Source organism: Typopeltis vanoorti, chromosome 4 (genome assembly GCF_054136105.1).
Source record: "Typopeltis vanoorti isolate ZY-2024b chromosome 4, IOZ_Tvanoo_1.0, whole genome shotgun sequence".
Taxonomy (NCBI): Eukaryota; Metazoa; Arthropoda; class Arachnida; order Uropygi; family Thelyphonidae; genus Typopeltis; species Typopeltis vanoorti.
Window position 1 is genome coordinate 61,737,255 of NC_143552.1, and position 24,989 is coordinate 61,762,243.

General features: G+C 36.2%; 1 protein-coding gene across 1 annotated transcript in view; it reads right to left on the bottom strand.

Moving 5' to 3' along the window:
- The window catches only part of LOC150107358 (neurensin-1-like), a 176,500-nt gene extending 151,941 nt beyond the window's left edge, over nt 1-24,559 (bottom strand). Inside the window, exon 1 of the mRNA XM_090391223.1 lies at nt 24,456-24,559. The gene's annotated coding sequence lies outside the window, so the exon portion shown is untranslated. The remainder of the gene's footprint in view (nt 1-24,455) is intronic.
- Between the last annotated feature and the right edge of the window lie 430 nt (nt 24,560-24,989).

Consider the following 24,989-nt stretch of genomic DNA (forward strand, 5'->3'; position numbering starts at 1 on the left):
GACGAAGATGGCATACATGAAATAAGATGAAGCTTTAGCACAGCAGAAAAAGATATTCGACTGTGTAGTTGTCATCGGTAAAGCTGCCTGGACGTCTCCGCGTCAATTGAGCATGAATAATGATGGTGCGGTACTCGCCCGTCTGTCGCATTGATAGAAAAGTGCATCGACCCTGCTGGTATTCATGTAGACTAGGTTAAGGATGACACTCAAAATGGTCTGCTTTCACTGCAACAATTGTAGAATTCTTGTAATAAATATACTGAATGTGGAGAAGGAATGCCCGAAGCAAGAAGAAAAAAAAAACTTCATGATGTTTTAATTCATTTATGTAAGCATATAAATATTCAGGATGCATTTCTGCTCTCGTAACATGAAACAGCAATTACTTTGCTTTCAAAATTGAAAGTTTACATGCGTATTAGAAGCAGTTAACTTGTTATGCAGTATCATTTGTCTACGGGAGAAGAGTTCATTAGCAAATCATAATTAATTATGTAGCCTGACTTTTCATTATGATGCGTCACGCCCTAGTTGTCATGGTAACACCACGATTGTTGAAAGCTGAATTTACTCATTACCCCAGTTCGGATTTGGATAGTATGACGTCAGATATTTTATTGCTGGTCCTCAGCTTTCACAGTTGAGGATCATAATTTATTTTACGGAAAATATTAACAGGGACAATAGCAAGCATGCAAATGATTATGTTAGTATAATAATACATGAAAGTATTCGGTTCGCTAATGTAATTAAACAAGAATAAAGTCAACATAATTAGTAGCAAACATATTAATTATGGTACTTTACATAAACATAAGCGCCAAAACATTAGTTGCAGTCTCGAAACCTTTGAGACGTGAAGATTTTTTTAATTGTTGCGGTCAGTATCTGAAATCAGATTTTTTTTTTTCCACAGAAATATCTCAATACTAAATTGTCAGGAGACCACATAAAAATTGAAAATACAACTCAGTAAAATAACTGCAATGCTGAAGCGAATACTGACATGTATGGAAGTCATTTTGCCTTAGTATTGGACTACTGCGCGCGGATTTGGTTATATGGGTTCCTAGGGGATTAAAAGTTGTGAAAAGGGTGAAAAGAAGAGTTACAAAGATGATATCCGGATTATGAGTGTAGATTACGACGACGGATCAAGAGTATATGAACGGCAGACATTGGTAAACAGGGATAACATTGATAGACCTAAAACTTCTGAAAGGGCGTTATAGGATTATCAGTTGATGAAAATTTTCTTTAAGTGGACGTTGCGGAGAGGACACGGGGGAAATAGAGAGCTAGAGCGCTAGATTTTGCATTCACAGAGCAATAAGCTGGAACAGTTTCCCCTCTTGAAGTGGTGAGTGCATCGAGTGTGAATGAACTTAAAAGAAGGTATGATAGTTGGTGTAAGTGATGTAAGATCTGCAGTGAGTCAAGGACACACTGGAGAGCTCCGATAATAATTCTATGCTGTTTTGAAATCATTTGTGGCAAGTATGTTGGATTTAACCGGAAGTTTTTTTAAGAAAAAATAAGAAAAACATCAGAGGGAAAATAATAAATTTAATTTAATCCTTTATCCAAGTGTGAGCAAACAAAGTTTGCGCCTTTGTTTGCTCACACTTGGATAAAGGATTAAACTAAATTTATTATATTCTAACCAAGTGAAAAATAAACTTTCAACATCTATCTCTAAATCCAGAGTAAATTATTAAAAAGGTGGCACACCATTTGACAACTCCTTTAGGTAGAGATGACCCTGCTAATGCTTCTGGCTGGTATCTCCACTTGGGCCTGGCTCCCACTGAAGAGACCTCAATAAAGGTCGAAACTAGTCTGGGTTGTGGCCCTTCCCTTAATACATAACATTAAATATATCCGCAAGGAGATGTGTTTTATGGGAGATACTGAGATAGGAGTGTTGGTAGCTTGCTCCACCTTTGCAAGGAGTTGCCCTGGTGTTGTACCACCTTACCCCAGTCCTGAAGATACTTTCAGGTGCAAACTTTGTTTGCTCACACTTGGATAAAGGATTAAACTAAATTTATTATGTCAAAGGGAAAACTACATTCTTCAAAATGTGTAACATTATGATCAATCACTTCTAGTCCAAAACACTGTAATGGCTGGTTACTAAGAATCAACGCTCGAACCAGAGCTTCAATAAGATTTTATCTAACAAGTACAATTAATAAAATTGCAAACAGAAGGAATGAAATTATTGCATTTTTAGCAAGGATATCGAGAGGCCTATCAGGGGGGGGGGGCAGTACATATGACATCAGTCTAACAATAGTTCATATTTAATTCAATGTTACACTCTATATTTTTTCCCCTAATTGCAGTAGTTGCGCTCATTAACAAAAAAAAAAAAAAGATTAACGTGGTCGCACCTTCTAAACTTTACGATTTCATCTACATCATTAGCAAACTCCGGTATGCTCTTCCTTGCATATAAACTCTAAATATTAATACGCTACTTCAATCATTCCCGCTTTGGATCACAGGGTTGCATTTAATAACTCCTTAACCAAAGAAATGAACTCACCGTTTCATAGAGTGCCGCGCATATGTCTTTCGTCGCCATCCTACTTACATATTAAATGTCACCCTGTTTCCATGCTTAGACTATTACTGAAGCTAAATGTTCCGTTGAAATCGACGAGGATTAAGAGCATGCACGGACTAATGGGTCCGAGCGATGCACTGCAAGAAGCTTTTATAAAACGGTGGTTTTATTGGGCGAAGTATTAAAAGTTAATTCTTTCCCGGAATAACGTAATTCTCAACGAGCCCAAAATATGCTTATTAAATCAATATAATCTTATTTCTACTCTCAAGTAGTACTAGTAGAAGAGTTATAAGAGCAATTTTGAGTGATTCGAATAGAAATAACAGGCTTTATTATTTTTTTTTTCCGGTGCTGTCACATAAGAAAAGTAATTAATTACGGGATAAGTCACTGAATATTAAATAAATGTTAAAATTAGAATTAGCAGATGAGTTTTTCATAACTGCGTATTAAAGTAAACTGGCAGAATTAGTTATTTGTTTACAGGTCAACAAATACGCTTAAGTATTCCAATGAGGGAACAATGGCGTATGTCAATCGTGGAAATAGTCTTCAAGATTACATTTTGTGGCTAATTCCATCACTGACATACTCTGAAAGAGAGAACTTATTTCGATTAGTATTTAGCACACAAGCGGAACTTGGATGTCGTAGATACTTGTTCTAAATGGCGCATTTGATGGTCAAAATAAGCATGTCCCGAATAATTTAACTTTTTTTTTTTTGCTTTACCCACATGAAACTGAACTTTATCTTACACTTGACCAACTTATAATATAGGGTGGAGAAGGGTGCGATACTCTACATTGGACAGCATAGCTTTGTGAATGGTAGATCCTGTCTTAGTAACCTATTCACATTTTATAATAAAGTGACAGCAGAATTGGATAAAGGTAATGGCTACACTATGATACTGCTGGACTTTACCGAGGCATTTGACAGAATACCACATGGAAAACTGTTACAAAAACTGGAGCAAATGGGAACGGATATGGAGCTAGTAGCATGGATTAGGGGTGGCTGACAGACAGTAGTATATGGTGGAGTAGAATCTAGGAGAATATTCATTTCTAGTGGAGTACCTCAGGGTTCGGTTTAGAGCCACGATTTAATTTGTATATCAATAACATAGAAGGGATATTCAGTTGTTTGCTGATGATGCAACACTAGGTAGAGCAATAGTTGATAAAGGTGATGTAGATATCCTGCAGGATGATTTAAATAAATTATCAGTGTGAGCAAAGGACAATGGCTGTCAATTTAATGTTGCAAGGTTGAAAAAATGTACGTACTGTGTATTACGTTTATGGTACTGAATTGTAGGAAATTTGAGGCTAGAGGGACTTGGAGGTATGGTGGACAGAGAATTGAAGTTCAGAGGGCACATTGCAAAAGTTGGTAAAAGCTCAACGAATTACTTGTTAAAAACACGGTAACAAGTAAAGAAAAAGGAAATTATTATCCCTCTTTATAGGGCTATGATATTTATAGGCCACTTCTTGACTACTTTGCACAGCTTTGATCACGTGGATTGCCTTGGGGATCAGGAGGTGATCGAAAAGATTCAAAGACCAAGATGGTGACAGGCCTGTGGAATACTCCCTATGAGGACAAGTTGAAGGTTTGTGGATTACAAAGTTTAGTTGATAGGCAGAAAAGAAGGGGCATGGTAGAGACTTTTAAAGATATTAAACGGATTTTATAAAATTGCTGCAAATGAAAGATTTTCTGTATATGACAAATAGAGAACTAGGGACCATCCGTGGAAGTTGTGTAAGAGTGGTTAATAGGGGTATGGGGACCAGATTTTTTTTTTTTTTTTTTAATGTGGAGAGTGGTGAGTGTGTGGAATGGATTGCCAGAATTAGTTTCGAGTTCCCTGACGATTAATGGATTCAACGAGAGGTATGATAGGATTTGTGTGTATGATGATTGATTTGGGTCTCCCGCGATGAGTCTCTGGACTCCATGGAGATGCCGTAAAATAATAATAATAACAATATTATTATATTTAAAGACGTCTCTTTTTGATATTATTTTCCCCTAGGATTTTTTAAGTGATCTGAGCTGTCCAGTTTTTCTTTGAGGGAGGAAAGATTCTTTGTCCTTTGATAAATCATATTTTCTTCGACACCTAGACGATGAAAAAATCTATCCAGATTACAGTTGACAAACGACGTATGAATGGCTCTGTGCTTTTCACTTCGTCATATTTTGTAACAATTTATATAGGATGTAGTTACTGTAGTTTAACGGAATGTTTTATTTATGTGAAAGGGTGGATTTAAATATTTAAATTTTGATAATCACATATACATGTCAACTTCATTTTTTAAAAATAAATTATTCATCAATAGTATAGTTCATTTCTATGGACGATTTTGTATCCAGTTGATACTCGAATGAAATGACTTGAGGAGAACATGATAACTGCTGCTATTCTCATAATCATAAATAGTGTGTATGTAATTTTTTATATATTTTTTTATTCTAGAGACTAGAAATTTTCAGGATATTTCGGGTGCATAATAGTAATAGCAAGATCGGCAGAAGGATCTTTATAGGTTCAATTTTAGTCGCCGAGTCTTTTTTTTTTTTTTTCCTAGATGTTTTTTCCGGTTCTTGAGTTAATCGCAAGCAAATAAAATCATAAGTTCATTTTGTATTATTGGATACAATCATGTGACTTCTATGGTCAATTTTTCTGAGTTTCCCAGAGAATATATTCCTACTTAAACGAATCAATGATCGGACATTTCGAGAAACTGCCGAGAGAGAGAAACAGAAAAAATTCGTGAAATCTGCGACTAGAACCGAACCTATAATGATTAACTCAGGTTATGAGGTTCTGATGTTTTGTACTGTTTATCTCTGCATCATATAGAGATAAATAAACAAAACGTGGGCGAATATGAGGACAGTAGTTCAGTGATTCAAAATGAGTTGATTATTTTAAGTTGATTATCACGATTATATAAATGAATGCCAATTCATTTATATAATCCGGGATAAGACAAAGCTTCTGATATTGTATTGACTAAAAAAATAGAATTATTATCAACAATTTCTTCTTTGTTAAATTTACTAATAAAACTTTTTTAGAAAATTCAAAGATTTAGTGCTTATCCGAACACAATATTTTACATCTGGAATACTATTATATGTTCCCCCCCCCCCGTTCTTTATTGGTCAAGCGCTACAGTCCACACGCCCTTAATCTGTATTCCCATTCAATGCTTCATGGTCCTAATACCCTCCTCTACATTCCTTCTACTGTTTTACCTGAAACCCCCGATGATTAGACCTGAACACAGTAATCAAGATAACCTTGAGATTGACGTTACGAAGCAAAACAATAATTACCTTATCCCTACCTGACAGTCCATTTCTGTTTGCTAACGCTTCGTCCTGCTGACTCACTTAGAGCATATTTCCAACTAGATGCATTTCTTGTAATTTCTTCAATTCAAAATACAAAACGTCACGTGGCCATAATACATCGGCATCCACGTTTCTTTTCTCACATTATTAATCTGTTCAATTCCACATCAAATTTCGTATCGTCATCCCTAAACGTCTAAATTAACTCCTAATCAATTTTTCAACTTTTTAACCAACTCCTCCTCCTTCAGAAATGATATTTACACTATAATTTACTGCCTCCGTTTTTGTGCTACACTTATGTAACGATTCTTCCCATCTATTCCTTACCTAGCGTCAGATATTAGGCTGCTTCTTGCACTATTTCGCTCATTCTTCACTGTGCCAGAAATGACAATTAAACAGTTATGCGATAAGCACTTGCACTTCCTTCACACATTTCTTTGAAAATGTGCGCTGATATTATATCCAATCTCGATGTAATGTTTACATCAAGATTTATAATAGCTTTAATATCTCCATCTCGTACACCTGCATTCTCGCTTCTGTAATCTCCCTCAGGTATTGGTTATATCATTTTCACGTGGATAATGTATCCTGACAAGCTGGTCGTTCAATAATTCATCTGCTTCTTGCTGCAGCCCTTTTCCTGCCATCTGCATTTACCAGAGTTATTCTTTCACAGTCATTATTTGCAGCATAACGAAAAAAAGAACTAGGGATTTCCTTGAGCTTTCTCAGCTAGTCCCTCGTTAATACTGAATTGCTTTCATTACCATGTTTATCACTTTTCTAGCGTGAGCTGCATGTACTGCTCATACATCTCAACAACCTTTCACTCTGAATTTTCGCTGTACCAGCTCATTTTTATGTCGTCCTGCTTAATACTATTCGTTATCTTCCACTAAACTCCCCCTTCTAACTCTAGTATAGTCATATTTATTCATTTGTATGCTATTTCCGTAAAAAGTTATGCCATCGTGCATTTTTTATCTCTTCATTTTTTATATCTGTTGTATTCAGCTATATGTTATCGTTATTATGAACTTAAAAAAAAAAGGCGACAGCTTTATGCACTCCTTTCTTTCATATTCGGTTCTTTTCATCTTTATTTGTGTATTATTTATTCTTTCAATCGGTTTTTTTGTGTGTTTCTTTGGATGACAAACATCGATAGCAAACCAGTACTTCTAGGGCAGCTATGAAAAGCTCAAGAGGATGCGTGGAGAGAATCGGAAGGATAAAAAAAAAAAAAAAAAAAAAAATCAATAGTGCCTCGGAGTTAGTTAAGGAACATTTGAAAACAGCAATTTCCGACTATATACCTCGGAGAATACAAGGAGCACGATTGAAATAGATGAATAATGAGATAAAAGCATGCGCCGAGGGGGGGGGGGGGAAGCAATATGAATGGTTGAATAATTGCCGAGGAGTACAAAGTTCAGAATAAAAAAAGTGACATAAGGTAAGTAAAGAGGAAGCACAGTAAGAAAGCGGTGCCCACGCACTCAATTCTAGAAAAGGAAGTTCTGTTTTTTTAAGTGGCCAGTTTGAGGAGGAGGATGTTAACTCAGCTAGTGGTAAGGTTGTCGCTTCAGTAGATGTGGTAGAATTGTTTAAAATGGATTTCATACCAGGTGAGTTATCCAAAGTCTGTAAGAGGGATGGTAGACTACTAGAAACTAAGCTGGGGATGTATCGTTCCATAGTAATCGACGTTAAGATAATGAAAACGGACCACATCCCTGTGCGTTTATAGAATACTAGGGGGCTCCGCCCCCTGACACCTACGGCTCCCAACCCCCCCCCCCTCCCGAGTTCCGGACTGGTAGGCCGGTTCTCCTTGAATTCTGACTCAAATTTTGATGACTCGAAAAGGGGGTTCCGCCCCCCCCCCCTGGCGCTTACGGCGCCTAACTCCCCGAGTTTCGGACTGGTAGGCCGGTTCTTCATGAATTCTGATGACTCGAATTTTGAAAACTCAAAAGGGAGGGTTCCTCTCCCCCTGGTGCCTATGGAGACCCCCCCCGAGTTGCGGACTGGTAGGCCAGTTCTCCTTAAATTCTGATGACTCGACACTCAGGGTAGCCCCTGAGTTTCAAAACGTTTCAAATAACTTGACAGAAAACGTGACACAAAAACGTTACAAAAAAGGCTTATCATTTTATATTATAGAGTAGATATAGAATATTCTAAGAAGTGATATTGGGTTGGTTGATCAATGTGTGCCAGGGGCGAATGCTGGTCTTGAAATTCACTCTTGCTCTTGTTATCATTCAGGGAGTGAGAGGTGTGATTGAAGTCTGATTTGCGGAATAATGATTTACTGACCATTTAAAACTATATATTTAGAAATTTATGTACATTTAATTATATAACTACAACATTTATTTTACAAATGATATTCAATTTAGCTACTTGAATACAAATTCTACCCTACGGTTCTTCTTTATGAACTGGTCAATAACATCGTCATCAAAAGTTGGTTGTAACTTAATTTTCCCAAGCAACACGCACACTTGTAAAGGCTGGCTGAAGCTCACTGGCTAGAGCTACTTTGACTGCGTATGGTCTTGTGTTTAAGACGACGTGATGGAAGCGGAAATGGTTATGCGCGCGCATGAAATCACAGTGCCGCAGCGAGCACCTGGAACCGAGCAAGCCAAGGTAGCTTTGACTAGACGAGCAAGCATCGGCCTTCGATACACAACGCAAAGCTCAATTATTGCCGCGCAAGCTTAAGACGTCTGCTGTCTACAAAAATAAAAGCCTAAATGGAATACTTATAAATGCATGCATTTATTAACAAATAAATATTACTTCTTTCTCAATTAATGAGCTTGCGCAGCAAGCATGGAGAATTCGCCACTGGTGCGTGCTTTACATCATCGCAGATGTGTAAAATATGACAACGCACAGTAGCATGTGAAAAGAAGCCTAGAATTATATGCTAGATTCAGTTTCTAGCAGTTAAGGTATTTATATTTTAAAGCTTGAATACAATACCGAGTCTCTAAGAATATATGGATAGCAGAATTTAATAAAGGATACTTTCTTGATCTAGAATTTTACTTACATCTTATAAGATCATATTGTACTCAATGTATAAGGAAGTCTAGAAGTACGATGATTTCTAGACCGCACGTAAAGCTTTAACAGGTTGCTACGTGGTTTGCTGATATTCAGGAATGTAGACATGGATAGTAATAGGATATGAAAAGTTTATTTATGAATATCAACAAAAATCGTAATATGGGTGAAGAAGTATTCCAGGAAAAAAAAAATGTATATATAACAAGCGGACGCGCAAATTCTTCCTCTTGGACAACTACTGTTATTGATGTTGGACAATTTGAATGGCAAATAAACTTATCAAGTGAAAATTTGGAAATATCTTATAAGCATTCATTCAATGGATGCAAGGTAGCTTGACGGATAGAAGGAAAGTAGGTGACGCTAACTGACTAATTCATAGAATAGACGAAGAGAAAGTAGGTGGCAAGAAGAACAAAAAATGCTTCCCTTGGAGACAGTGAATGGCTTCAGGACACATGTAAATAGTGTTTTTAAACTCCGTGGAGATCTGACGCAAAGTAGTGATATCCACGTTACGTATTTAAAACGAAACAACTTTTCTGTGCAACAGTTTTCGCCTTATGTTTCTAAGATGTAGAATCAAAGGCAACCACCTTAAATCTCTCATAATAACGGAAGCTGCGTTTTAATGTTAGGAGTGTTGCCACTTTATTATGTGCGAGAGAGAATGAAATTTCAACACTATTCGTATCTTTAAAACGTTAAAGAAGATTGTTATTCAGTATGATTGCAAGCAGTTTCAGGTATCGTTTTTAAATTACTTTTTAATTTCTTAGAAGTCGGCAGTTTTGTCATTTAAGATCTTTAGTAACAGTGCAGAGTCCTCAACAGCTTCAGACTTTCACATTAATGATGGACGAAGAACGATGTTTTGCAATTATTTCCAAGGGAAGGAAAGAAAAAGAAAACCCCCGAAAGATCTCTTGGAGTTTGCTATCGAAAGTGATTATGCGAGATTTACCCCCCCCCCCCCCAGCACATTGCAGACAACATCAGTTACGGTTGCTTCGGAAGAAACAAGTTTCTCTTTCGACTTGAGTTTTTTAAGACGAATCTCCATCTATCACGCCTCAAGAAAAATTAAATTTACTGCAGATGTTATCCATAGAAAATGAGATAGCCACTTCCAAGATTAATTTAATCCAAGTTCTAGACTCCTCTAATAGAGAAATTTTGTCCCGAGACGAGTGGAAAGTTGCTTGGTTTTAATTCCGCCCGTGCGTGTGTGGAGATCTCGTTCTCTTTATTTTAAATTTACATAATTAAAATAAGGATCTAATAATGTGATCCTCCTTAAAATTGAACCTTGTGTTTTTAAAAAACCACGGTGTACGCATCGCAGTCACTGTAGCCCAGGGATATTTAAACTCCCCCCCCCCCCTCAAATCCATATTTACATCAGTGTTCACGCCAGTTTGTTTTATTGTCCACTTGATATTGAGATCCGGAAGTGCAGTTGGGATACTCGGCCAAAGGCTTCTCCGTTGACGCGTTTAAGTTTGCATAAGTCTACTGCGAGTGTTGGCTTAAGTTACTTGGCCTGCGGTGTTTGACCTAGTCTAATATTGACTGAACCAAAGTTTTCAATTTTAAAATCCTGACCCATTTACTAGGTCCTAAGAGGGTTGTTCTTTGGGTCACTACTAAAGCAATGACAACAATGCTAGAGGAATGAATTTATCAACTAGAAATAGTGAATGAGTTCACGTCATTATAGAAACAGTGATTTCTCAGTATTGATTTTTTTTTTTTCGTATCTAAGATAAATATAAAGATTGAGACTATTTTTACAATACTTTTACTTCCAAAGTTTAATACATATAGCTTTTAGTTTTCCATAATCTTGTAGTGATTGGAGAGACGGAATCTGCTGAAAACATGTTTTCACCTTTGTTCAGAAGTGCTCAGGCTTAGGTGAAGTGACTCCGTTTATTAATATATTAGGTAACTTCAGTATACCATTAAAGATAATAATTAAAATAGAAAAGGATGTTAAATCCACACACAGAATGAGGAAATAGTATATCCTAGTTTTATAAGGGAAGACACGATCGCACAGATTCCAGTCAGCTAATCTCAGACCGATTTTACAAGAATCATTAGTGCCAAAATTCAGCCTGTTGTTGTTGTATGTTGAATTGTGAGTTCTAAGTCGAATATGATCTATCAGACACGTTTATTGAACAGGATGCAGCCTGCCAACTATATAGCGAAAAGAGTAAGAAGAACGTCCTCAATGAAACCGGTCAGTTAAAGAGACCAATCTAAGAAAGGCTGCCTGCGTGACACATTCAAATAAATAACAAAACAGAACGTACTTGTGACCCTTCTGAACTTATTTAACGGAAATGTATGCTAACTGGGATGAATCCTCTCCCCATACAGGCGTGACGGCCTGCTATCATGAAATAATTCCCCCACTCAACGTAAAAAATTACTTCTCTTTTGGCGGTTTAACTTATTTAAGCATTTATCAGAAAATCCTGATTAATATTGGTTAGGTTTCCTTTCTTCCGTTAGCTAATTTCTCAGTTTATTTTCTCAGCATAGTTTTCCTGAGAAGGGATGGGTGGCATTTTTTTTTAATTTTAATTTTTATTTTTATTTATTTTTTTTTTTTAATATCCCAGCAGTATGGGGTGAGGAGGTTTCTCACTCATTCTGTTCTCCCCTTTCCTCTGTCCCCGAACGGAAGCAGTTAAGTAGAACAGCTGTTTTCTTTTTGGGAGCTCTGTTTATCAGCGTACTCTTAGACTTGCGGAGGAAGAGAGGGGGGATGTTCCAAACAGAGACTTACTGTGACACCCCCTATGGCGCTCTTGTCTTGATGACAGAGGCCATTGCTGTTTACGAAATTCAATATATTTTAATTTGATATACTATTCCTGCTTAACAGAAACACAACTGTTTGGTTTCCCAAGAATAATACCATGTTTATTTCTTAATAAATAAACTCATTCTGCATAGCAGCAGCAGCCTAGGGTTAATTTACTGTTGACCTCTCTCAAGTTTTACTTACGAGGGGGGGGGGGTTCATTGTTGATTAGTTGACTACAGATTCATCGTTTCTTCTCAAGTCAGAGGACTTCTTGAGTTTTTTCTGACATAAGGAACGTTTTTAACAGATTCATTAGGAAAAATAAAAGAGAATTTTTTTCGAATGCACTAAAGTGGTTATTAACTGGGCGAAGGATTATCGGATACCTGAAAGTATTAATACTATAAATTTAAGGAAATACCGAAGAAAATAAAGAGGAAAATAACACTTTATACATTGTCATTTTCAAGCTTCGATAGTTTTTTTTCTAGCGACGATTTTATTTTATAGGAAAAATAAAATTTCTGTACCCGATGGAGATGGAACGTCAGTTAACCTAAGGTCAGTCAATCGCGATTCTACTGAAATGCCTCTGTGAATATAAAATTGGGAAGGTCCAGTAAATGTAAGGTCATTCACCTTAGTGTGATTAGATATCCCATGTCGTATTATATTGGTGGGATTATACTAGAGGAAATTGAGGCTAGGGATCTTGTAACGTTTATAGATAGAAAGTTGAAGTTCAGGGCCATGTAGCAAAGATTGCAAATACAACTCAAAAGATAATTGCAATGCTGAACGAACTTTTGCGTGTAAAGATAAGGATGCTATTTTGCATCTTTACAAGGACTTGATAAGACCTCACTTGGACAGGTCTGGTCTCCTGGTTTCCGTTATGATTCTAATACAGTGGAGAGAGAGAGAGAGAGAGAGTGCAAAGGAGAGTGTTAAAAATAATACCAGGATTGTGGAATACTGATTATGAAGACAGATTGAGAATTTGTAGACTGCAAACAGGAGAAAGAAGGGGGTGATATGATTGAGACTTACAAACTTCTGAAAGGGTCATACAGGATTTTAGTTGATGGAATTTTTCATTTTATAGAGGGTGGGACATCGTTGAAAGTTGAGAATGAATGCTGTCAAGAAGGGGGTTAGGGCTGGATTTTTCTCTCAAAGTGGTGCGTGATTGGAATAGATTGTCATTGGATGTTGTGAGTGCAAGCTGTGAATGAATTGAAGAATAAGCATGATAGTTGGTGCGTGTAGGTATGTGTCCTCCTTCGCTGGGTGTCCCTAACTCCCTGGAGGTCTCTTCAAAATAATAATAATAATAATTATTATTATTATTTTGTTTTATAAAAGTAATTCAGATTGCTAAATCACACCCAGTCAGACTAATGCAAAATTTAAACATCTTAATAGGTAATATTTTTCATTTTCTTTAAAAATGTTTTTGTTGGTACAGGCGATAATAATGTGCTTTTAACTCTACAAGTTTCAATTCTTCCATGTGATCGTTCTGATTTTTGGGGAAGAAAAAAAGAATAATTTCGCAATCTCATGCTGTTACCTATCACAAGTTTTCTATAACATTCACAATTTTTACTTGTCATCCCTCTCCATTTATCACGTAGTTCTCATCTCCTTTTATTAAAAAGCCTATTCCGTAGAATACGCTTCGTAATGTTTCTTCTACTAAAACTAAGCACTTCAACGTGACTGGCTTCACATCGAGTTCTGCTTAGGATTTGTTCAACACCTTAGAATCAATCACACCATAGAGAGGGGAGTTCTCATTCGTTATCGCGTAGCAAACAGTCCCATAAACCCCAATTAGAAGCTCAGTGTGCTAATACCAGCAAGTATATGTAATGTCGTGGATGAAATATTCTTCGAAAACCTTGTACAAATGATCGCAAATGCGAATCTTTTCGGCCATTGCACGTTCTCTCTCTCTCCAATGAATAACGGGCTATTAACGGCAGGCGGTATCATTAGAATCTGTTGTTTGTCCACAGATAAAATGTTTCTTATGTGATGACTCTCGAGAGTTTAACTGAAGTTTTTTTTTTTCCCCTCTCGCTCGATACGAAGCAACTAGAGAATAGTTCTGTTGATAAAAGCCGAAACTCGCGATGCTATCGCCTTTCTCAATAAGATCACTTCCAATCTTTTATTCTCTCATGCAACAACATGCAGTCTGGGCTGTCCGTGGATGACAAGTTTTGTCATCAAATCGTCCACTTATAAATAAGAGCTTCACAGAAAATTTGAAGAAAGATTTGTCCAACCTGCCTTCCTTCGATTTCTTAACGAGCAAATCCTCAACAGATATTCTATAAAAATATGATAGAATTCAAACCTCTGAGAAAAATGTTCAGCATACATCCGATCACAGTACTACTATACCATATGATGAATTATGCCAATCTGCTCCGATACTCAAGACCGCGGAATATTCGTTTGAGTGCTCATGGGTAGTATTTTACAATACTCCTTTTTCTCATTTGCATTTACGGTATAATTATTTAGACAATAAATAAATTTTCAGTGCCTTTTTATTTCCAATAAGGAGTAGGCGGAACTTTCAGCTCTAACTTACTTTTGGAAATCGGTGGGCAGTCAGTTCCATTCTTAGTCATCCACGATGGCTGAAGGCAGACGTCTTTAAAACCTATGATTTAAAATACTTCAGGGGGAAGGTGCGTTATCTGCCGCCATTCTGTAATCACAAACTATAATACTAGTAATGTCTGAAATAGTACAAGTTTTACTCGATTTTTCTGAGTTGAGGGATTAAAATCCTAAGTATTTCGAAGAAACCAAAACCAACTCCCGCATAGTAGAGATCAACTGAGTCAGAAACCAGCTTAAAAAAGAACTGTAAAAAGCTGTCTTCTAATCGGCGACTAGAATCGAACTTATAAAGGTCTGTCTGTTGATAGTCTAACATTATAGAAGCAGAAACGGTGCCTCAAGGTACACATGCAGGCACTCATTTACAAACATCAGTGCTCATGATGGGAGATTCCAATCACCAGCATTGGCTGGAGGAGCAAATATGATCAGTCTGGCTAGACAATATTTGTTCATTATTATTGGAGTTTATTAAATACTCATATTTAAATTATTTCATTATGTTTATTGCATTAAATGTTTAAAAGTGTACATTATTGATTTAGTGAAAATCCAGTCTTTCTCTTACCTTTTTTTTTTTTCTTCTCCTGACTGCTTGAAGTTAGTTACGTTTCTGTCCCACTGCCATTGGGGAAGCATTTATTCTCTAACTTTAATAGGAAGGAATATTCCGAGAGGATTGCTTTCATCTCTGAGTGCGGTTAACAAATGCTGGCTTCAGCGGTAATGGATGTCTCACCATTACAGGATTCATACAATTCTAATACAGTAGATATGCCGATTATCCGAACCACCGCTGCTTCCAAAATCTACCTCTAATGGATTTGTTTCTGATTATTTAATCGAAGATATCTGCAGTATAGCTCAGAAATAGTCTGCAGGAGTTAAAAAGCAAATATTGGCTTTAGCTACTGTGAGAACCCAGAACAGTCTCCCGTAACCTTGATGCGTCATTGTCTGCTGTCCGTTGTGAGCACGGGAGTTTGATGGAGAGGGGGGCGGTTAGCTTTCACTCAGTTTGCTGCAAGCCACTGTAGTGTTGAGGTTATTGGCAGGCGTTTTGTTTCTAATCACTCCAATGTTCGAGCTTTTTTTTTTTCTCGTGGCTATTTCTAAGTGAAATGCTGTGTTGTTTTGCTTTTTAATTTTAATAATGGCATCTACAAGCAAAAGAACTGCAATATGTTTTCAGTAAGATAATTAATAGACTGCGAAAGCGATGTATCTCTTGCTGAAAAAATCTTGCGCATGTGATGGTCACAGATACCCAAGATTTGAATGAAGGCGTAGGTGAGAATTATAACTTTATTTCAAAGGGATTCCCGGGTTTTCCGAGTGTGAGCAAGATGACGCAGAGACATGGCTAAACAATTCCGAAGCGATTCTAGTTATCACAGTTTCTGGCTACACACAAACTCCTGGGATCATTTTGGACCCACCAGCATTTGCACGCGTGAAAGATTGTAAATCCTTTGCGAGTAGTGTTTGAATATATATCGTTTATATACACTGCTCAAAACAATTAATGGATATTTTAGTTTCTGTCGGATGATTATAAATTTCTGGAAATAATTTTAACTGTTGGATACGTTATGCATGAATAAATATTTCTTATGGATAGCGTGCAATTGATGAGATATTGTTTAAACAATCGATATTTATTACAAATTTAACAAATTATACATTTTAGGGTGAAATAATTTTAACAAGAATATTGTCCCACTGAATTTAGGAAGATTTTACGTGTCACACGAGAAATCATTATCTTTTGTATGGAAACATCAACAGAGGCAAACTTTAATATGGTGAAAACAGACAATTTTTTATCTCCCTACAAGGCGCATTTCGTGCCATCTTCCCGTAGTTAGAAAGCTCTTGTACTTGCCTGTGTGTACGGTGGTGGTATCCATTTGCGACAGAGATGGACTCGGGATAATTAAATGCAGCTGGAGTTATGACTTGCTGTAGAGAGCGATGCGTGCATTTCAAAAGATGAAATCTTTTTTTTTTTTTTTTTTAACTGTGAAAAGGGCTGCGTGATGAATATCAGTACATGACACGTATCGCTTGATTGCAAATGCCAAAGTTCAAATACAGCTAAGAGCACGGGAACATTTTTTGAAGTCTTTGCAGCAAAGAGAAGGTAGACATAGATAGAATGATTTCTTCCTTCCGGAAAATTTTGTCTCCTACCAAAATCTAGGACCGCTAAATTCGGCCTCTTAGAAACATGCGGTGCAAACGTTTGGCTTGAACTATATGAGTTACCGTAAACTCTCCTCGTTACGTGGAAATAAATTTTGGTATTAAAAACATCATCTATTTCATTTAAAGCATTTCACATTTTTGAATAATTTTTAAATAAATAATAACCCGATCACTTCAGTCTATTCCATTAAATTTTGTGTTTACAGAATCACAGGTCAGATAGACTGTCATCACACGGAGCTTCCTCAAATACAGAAATGTAAACATCATAATTAATTCATTTCAGAAGAGGCAGTGACTTTGATATATTTCATTAATGAAACTATTCATTTAAATATTATCTTATAATTTTGCAGTTCTTTATAGTAAACGGTATATGAATGTACATTCTTCCTCAGATTAAAAATTCTACACAAAAATACCAAATTACCTTGTCGAATTAAACAAAAAAAAATAGCAGTTCATTCAATGACAAAAACATCTGCTGAAGAAAATCTGACCAATATACTTTCTTTCTGTCTGTTTTTTTAATTTGCATTCTCCCACCATTCCAACTCTTGATGTTAAATACCGAAAATTGTTACCCTGCTATCAGGATCCACTGAACTGAGTTAATTACTAAAACGCAACGTACTACTCTTACAGTACTCCGTCGTGTTTTTAAATTTCAAGGTAAAATTATAAATTACCAAATTTTTCCTTGAAACGTACAATAATCGAAATTTAATATTTTAAAGAGAATATCTCTTCAAACAACTACCCCTAGCATAGTATTCTTGAAATTCATAGAAAACTACCCGCAAAACCGGCGTTGCTCGCATTCGGCTAAGATTCATTGTCTACAATAAATTGATCACACGAAATAATATCAAACTGCAAATAAACTAAGCAATCACTTCAGTATCGTACTTAGAATTGTTATCATAGAACTCCAGGGAGTTAAGGACTCATCGAGAGAGGCCATACATCACCCACGCTAACTGTCATACCTTCTCTTATATTTATTCACACTGGATACACTCCGTACTTCAACAGACTGAAACAGTTTGTCTGTGTCTCACTTTTTTTTCTCTCTTTCGCTCACTGCGCTGTTAGAGAAAAATCTAGCTATCTCCCATTCTTAACCGCACACAAACTTAACTTCCACGAATGTTCCCTTGTTCTCTCCCTGCCTCCCATGTAACGGGAAAAAATATAAATGAAATGCATGGATTGGAATATAAACGAAAGAAGTTATATGCCAATCCCATATACTCCTGTTTATGCAACAGTCTCTCGTGTGGTATCCTATCAAATGCCTTATTATCTAATTCAGCCTAACATTGCTATAAAATAGGAACAAATTGCAAAATCATGACCTCTCGTTGTAAACTCATGACGTTCTTTGCAAAATATAACTTGTTTGTCAACCGATTTTCTGTATGCGCGTTCTTACCAACTCCTCCAAAATTTTCCCTACCACCTCAGAGAGATACTGATAGGTCGGTAGTTAAACACATCGGTTTTTGCACCAACCTTCTACAATTACCAGAGCCGTTTGTTGTTACAGGTGAAGATCATCACCACTCAGTTCTACGCTCCAATCACTTCTGAATGCAAGTAAACTAGAACAAAAATATACTTAAGAAACGGCAAAGATTGTTTAAAAAAAAACATTACTCGACTTGGAGATGTAAGTTTATTGCTGAAGAAGCAACGAGGTCAAGATGTTATTTATTTTAATAAAAAGTTAATAGAAAGTAGACGAAGAATTTTGAGGAGGGCGCTAAGCCTATTTGACCAGCATCTCTTGCTCTAACCTAACCTAATGCTAAGAGATTCATTATTTATTTCTGATATCCATAGGATATTTCCGATATAAGCATATGTTGCTTTCATAATGAAGAGAAACCTGTAATTCTGAACATAGCATTAAATTAACAATTTATTGATTAATGATATTTATCCAGTCAAGGCCGTGTATTCCAACGGTATACTTCGCTTGCAATTCACTTTTCATATTAAGAGCGTACATCTTTCCGCATTGCTCGTTTCATCCAAGCTTTAAATGAGAAACTGCGACATTTTAAGGTGGAATAAAATGTCGCAGTTTCCTAACCAGAGAATATAATTCTCTCCAAGGGCGAATAAAAAAAAGATACAAAACATGAACATTGCACAACTGTGTAAAATTAAGAAAGGAATTAATGGCTGTTAGATTAGAAAAGACCTGTTTTACACTCGGGAGTCAAAACATTATAACCACCTACTTAGTAGAGTGTTGGGCCTCCTTTTTGATCGAGATAACCGTTATACGGTTATTCTAGATCAAAGGTTATCTCCACTAGACCACGGAAGGTGATCTGAAGTATACTGGTCCAACCAGAAAATAACGTCGCAGAGGTCAGCGACCGAGCGAGGTACTAGCGTCGACCGGCGGATACTTTCAACATGATTCCACAAATTTTCAGTGGGATTCAAATCAGAAAGATTAGGCAGCCATGAGAACACACACAAGAATGCTTGGATAGTTTCTTCCAACTATGCTTGCACAATATGAGCCTTGTGAAATGTGGTGTCATGCAGGGAGTCCAGATCCATCAGGCCACGTTGTTGCCATGTGGGGTAAAACCTGGTCCCAAACAATCCCCAAGATCACGTAGCCCATCTCCAACCAACAGGCTGAGAGTTTAAATCGCACTGTGGGCACGGATGCTCGTGAGACTTATTCCGTGTAGAAAGGGCATCTGTAACTCTGTCACTTCTTCCAGAAGAGACTTCATTCTCCAAACCCAATAAGGTATAAGAAGACACGACTCCTAATAACATGTCAGATAAAAACAAATGAAGATATTCAAGATATCCACATCATGTTACTGATGTTTCTCTATAATTCTTCATGTGAATATTTCCAGTAAATCACCTAAAATGTGATATAACTAGTAAGTTCTCATTTTTAGCATCCATAATATTATGAGTTCCGGTTTCAGGACTTCAAAGAGCCTTCAAATCATTTGTTCCCAATGATGGCTTGACAAATTAGACAAAAAAAAAAAAAAAAAATTTCGTTGCCCGCTAAGAATCGGCTTTTTCTCGTTGCTCTCTTATTAGAAGTGTTTAAATAAGACTGTTAAGTTAATAATAATGCTAATGTGCACGTTTCTCTATGAAATTTTGATTTTTGAAATCACGTATAAGAGATCGTTTTTTTTTACTTCTTACATTCAGCTCCTTTATTAATTCAATAAAAATAGCAATCAACTGAAAATATATTTAGAAAAATATTTCTTATCAGGGCTACAGAAATCCACTCACCTCGGGCAAGTTATCAGAGACAAGCGGCGAATGCATTTTCAGCTTCATTCAAAATATATTGCCTTATTTTCTTTGCACAATTTATACTTCTTTTTTTAGGCTTCCAATGAATGTAATAAGGAAGTTTAATTTTCAATGGATATTATGTTATGTACTTAATTTGATAAGTTAATTCCTTGGTAGAAGAGTTTCCCTGCCAAAAGTTAGCTCATGGGATGATACTCTTACAGATGATGTAATTACTTCACATCTTTGCTGATGTGAAGTAATTCCATTTGTTGTTGTAGATTGGAATTACTTCACATCAGCAAAGGTAGCATCATCTATAAGAGTATCTTCCCAAGAGCTAACTTTTGGCAGGGAAACTCGCTAGCCTATTATGCTCCCGCAGATTAATTTTGAAATAGGTATTCTCAAACGACGTTTTATTCAGCATAACTTCAAGTTATTGCCATTCTTATACAAATCAGACATACCATTAAACAAAAAACAATTAATTTAACGAGACCAATTCTCATATGTTTCGCTGCCAGCTGTAATTCCCTCAACACCCTCTTGAACCTTTAAGTAGGTATGCAATTGTAATGTAGTATTAGTGTAAGATTATTTTCACAACTCGCAACATGAATTAGCTTCGTGTAATTATATACTTGAACATACATGATGAAATGGTTTTTAATAGTGTTATTTAAAGATGACAATTATCTTACAAAGAAAATTGTGATCTTTAAATACTTAGTAAAAAAAGTAGTCTTCATCCGATGTTAGTTGTTCACTATTTTCTGTTGTTTTCGTAAACTTTATTATTTGTCTTTCCTGAAATTAATTATGCTTGTGGATAATTTATATAAATTCACCTTCCACTGTGGATGACAAATGAAAGGAAATGCAAGCCACACTTATTTAGTTTTGTGGAGTGAAAAACTCAAGAAGGCAAGGGACCAGAAAAGATTAAAGACACCGGAGTTCTGTTGTGTCGTTAGCTAAAAAGAAGACTCGCTTTCAAAACAAATGGCTCAAGGAATTCAACTGGTTGTGCTTGCGAAGACGAAGCTGCATTCTGTAATTGTATAAGAAATATCCTACGGCTGTTGACAGAAGCTCTAGATTACTAGAGGATTTTGGAGGCCTCTTTCAAGTGGAAACATTTAGGTTGCACGACATATTCAATTTCATTTTGAAAAAAAATGCTGTGACATACACTTGGCCAGAAGTCTCCAGGGAAACATTTTTACTGCTTTCCAAAAAAAGGATTCCAAAATGTTTGAATACCTGAGGTGCTTTTATTGACTTCAAAAACTTTCTTGGTCCAGTAGAAGAACAGTATCAAAATGACACGAAATGTAAAGAATTTGTCAGTTATTGATGACGTCGTTAAACAAAATTAAGGAAACCAAAGACTCCAGTAGTTAGTTCTTTTAGATGCTTCTACAGATATATCAAATGAGTAGAAACGTCCGTTATGTGAGATTCATAAATAAAAGTCAGAAGAAGTATTTGTTTACATAATTCCTCTCCAAAACTCAGCTGCAGTGTGTTTTGGAGAGGCATCGATGAGAAAATGAAACGAAGTTTTTCTTGTCATGGAAGAATGGTAATTGGTTAATAGGCAGTGAAACAGAAGTAGCATCCAATGTGCTGTGAAAAAAAAAAAAAAAAAAAAAAAATCGACTAGCGGATGAGACATGTTATATATATAACATTTTCATTGTTTTTGATACCACTAGATATCAGTGGTACTTCTGGAGTTCTGCTAATAATGGTTTTTCAGGAGTAACGCAAAAGGCACACAAACACATTTCATACATCAAAATGTAAATTTTGATAAAATGTAAACAAAAATGCACAGCATAAAAAAATCCATTTCATTTAACTGTCAAAAAATCATCTAATATACTCGTAATCTCAAACGTAGTTTAAGTTGTACTAAATACAGTATAAAATCTGAATTGTATTTACTTACCCTAATTCGAGATTTGCTCCTTTGTTGCTCCTCTTATCCCTTCCCCAAATAAATTACTCTCGTGGTGATGTCTTCAAGGAAAAACAAAACAAAACACTGTGTACTCACAATGTGAATATTTAAATTACGACGTTAACAATTATTTTTAAACTGGAAAGGTAACCAGTTTCACTGCTCGTGTATTTGTGATGCCACCTATTTGAAATTCACCCTTCAAACTTCCAAAGCTGTCTAAAATAGTTTTAAAGCTGCATTTTAATTTACAAAAGGTTAGCCCAGGATCATATTTCACTGTATCCCCGACACTAGTTAAGTTTTTATTTCTTGGTATATTTGATGAATACATGTTCAATAAAATTTTTGACTTTGCTTGTTTATCGCCAATGCTCTTTCCCATCATTACTTCATCTACTGCTCAGAGATGTATCCACAGAATTTATATACATTTTGTTTACATCTGATAAAATATTTATTTGCTTTTTTTTTTTTTTTTTTGCACTGTGGTTTGTTTTCTTTTGGCATAAATGACCTAAATTTCTCAAGATTTACTTGATATTCCATTCCAGGAAGAGAAACTTTGAAGTATCTTTAAAAAATTAAAAAAAAATTTTTTTCACCAAATTATTTCATTTATTTCACTTTGATTTATATATTTTTATGGATGATTTATCTTCCATTATTTCGGTATTCAATTGTTTAAACCTTTTCACACACACACAAGAGATAGAGAGAGAATGAACACGTGCTTCCCATTGTCTATACAAATGACATCCCTGCTTAGATATCTCGATCCATTAACTGCCGGAAATGAACTTTAACGAGTCAATATTTCTAATTAAAATTCGTTTTTCGAAAACAGAAAATATGAAATCCAGATAACCTTTCTGTCAACATTTTAATTAACAATAATCATTTCTCACCATAATGATTACTTGAAATTCTGATCAATAAAAACAGATGATTAATGTTTATCTTTATCTGGAATGACATTGAAATAAATTTTCGATTTAAATTCATTCATCTAGTTTTATCTGAAATAAAACCGACATTCACAAACACCGAACCAACAAAAATAAGCACTTAAGCTATAAATCTGTATAGAAACCAATTACGATTAGGCATAGTTAGGTATCGATCATTACATGAAGGGTTTTGTATGAGAGGGGGGAAAAATTGCTACATTTTTCTAACAATCTCACATTCATAAGCCTGTTGAATGTGAGTAGGGGGTGTGCGATTCACCTAATTTAATATTCATCTATCTAGCACAGTAATGTGGTTAAAGGAACCCATTAGAAGGCCTTAAAAATAAAGCTCAACTAAGGTATAGATGCGAACGCACGAGTGGTTGGTTGGTTGGTTGGTATTTAGAGAAGGGGGAGGGGTATCTTATTCCGAGGGGGTTTTTAAACAATCTCTCTTGAAGATCCACGTTACTTTGCTCAAGCACTAGCTTCTGCAAATCAGTTCGTAATCCGATCCAATCTCCTCATACTGTCCATAATTAGTTCCCTGTACTCTCTATGACTATTAAAAGCAATAATCCAACGTATTTTGAGGACTTCTGGACTACCTATCATTTCAATCTGTGTTATGTAGGGCGGCATTTTTCCATCCTACAAAACAAGTAAACAGATCGGCGAAAACAATCAATAAGCATTAAATCTCAGTCACTGCTCAGAACTTCTTCCCCCTCCCCCCCACATACACACCTTTCTCATGTCAGATATTTAAAGAAAAATACGAACCGCCCAGTTTTGCTTTTAAAATTTCCACAACATAAACTTTTTTTTTTGTGCTCTGACTTCAGTATTGAATTACATCAAATAACATATTTTTGAAATCAGAGAAATCAATAACTGCACGCTGGAATTGTTAATGGTATAACGTCAATTAGACCCCCCCCCCTTTCAAAATTCACATGTCCCGAACTCGTTTCTCAAGCATGGCATCATTTAAAGACGAGTCATTGATTGTACAGCAGTAAATCTTCGCAATGGATCCATCACACTTATAAGAAATATTATTAGAAAGGCTTAATCACAAAGAAATAATCAAACACAACGAGTTTAAATGGAATTACCCGGATATATGTGCAATAACATTATTTCAATCATTAGGAAAGGATAGGTCATTAAAAATTCAGTACGAATTAAAATTATTTCTCAAGTTTACATAGATGCTATTCATACGCTAGGCTTTCAAGAGCTATTTTAACTCTCAAAAATTTCTCAATGGTAACTCATTAATTAGCAAACAAGATTAGCTAATATTTAATAATAAACAGCCTCATAAAAAAATGATTTTTTTCTCGTGGCTGCAGTCAACAGGTGTTGAGTGATGTAAACCAAACGTGATGCTTACAGGACAGGAGTTTTTTTTGTCTTCCCTTCCACATTTTTTTTTTCTCGAACATTGCAAACAGATTATCTACTTTCCAAGTGTTCGTATGACTGGCGAAGACAAGTGCTACTTACCTGTCTCATCTCGGCTCCTGTCCTTCTATCTGCACGTTAGTAGTCCTTTGCTAAAGAGACAGGTCGGAGCATCGAGAGCACAGCTCGGGAGTGGAGTTGTTCTGCGGCACTGACCGCCTAGAGCAGCGGAGGTACCGTACATCTCCCGCCAACGCATTTTCCCATCTTGCAGTGAACTATGAGAGCGTGGGTGCTTTTGATGTGGCATGCGCACTAGAAATTTATTGATTGCGTAATACAGGACATAGCAGAGGTCGAGCACGCGTGTAAAATAGGGGTCCTAAAGGACACCGAGTGATAGAAGGAGAACATCTAAATTGAGGTAGCTACACCATCGTCAAGTACTGAAGGGTTTTAGTGGTTTTATTCTGCTGTGAATTACTCGAAGTAGCGAGTAATGATTTTCATAACCCTTTCCTATGTGACCACTGAATGAGATGCTCGCGTAGAAAGAAAACAAACGGCAGTGACATGTGCTAAGATTTTAACTACAGGTAGGATTAACTACAGTCGAGGAGAGGGGGTAGAAGAAAT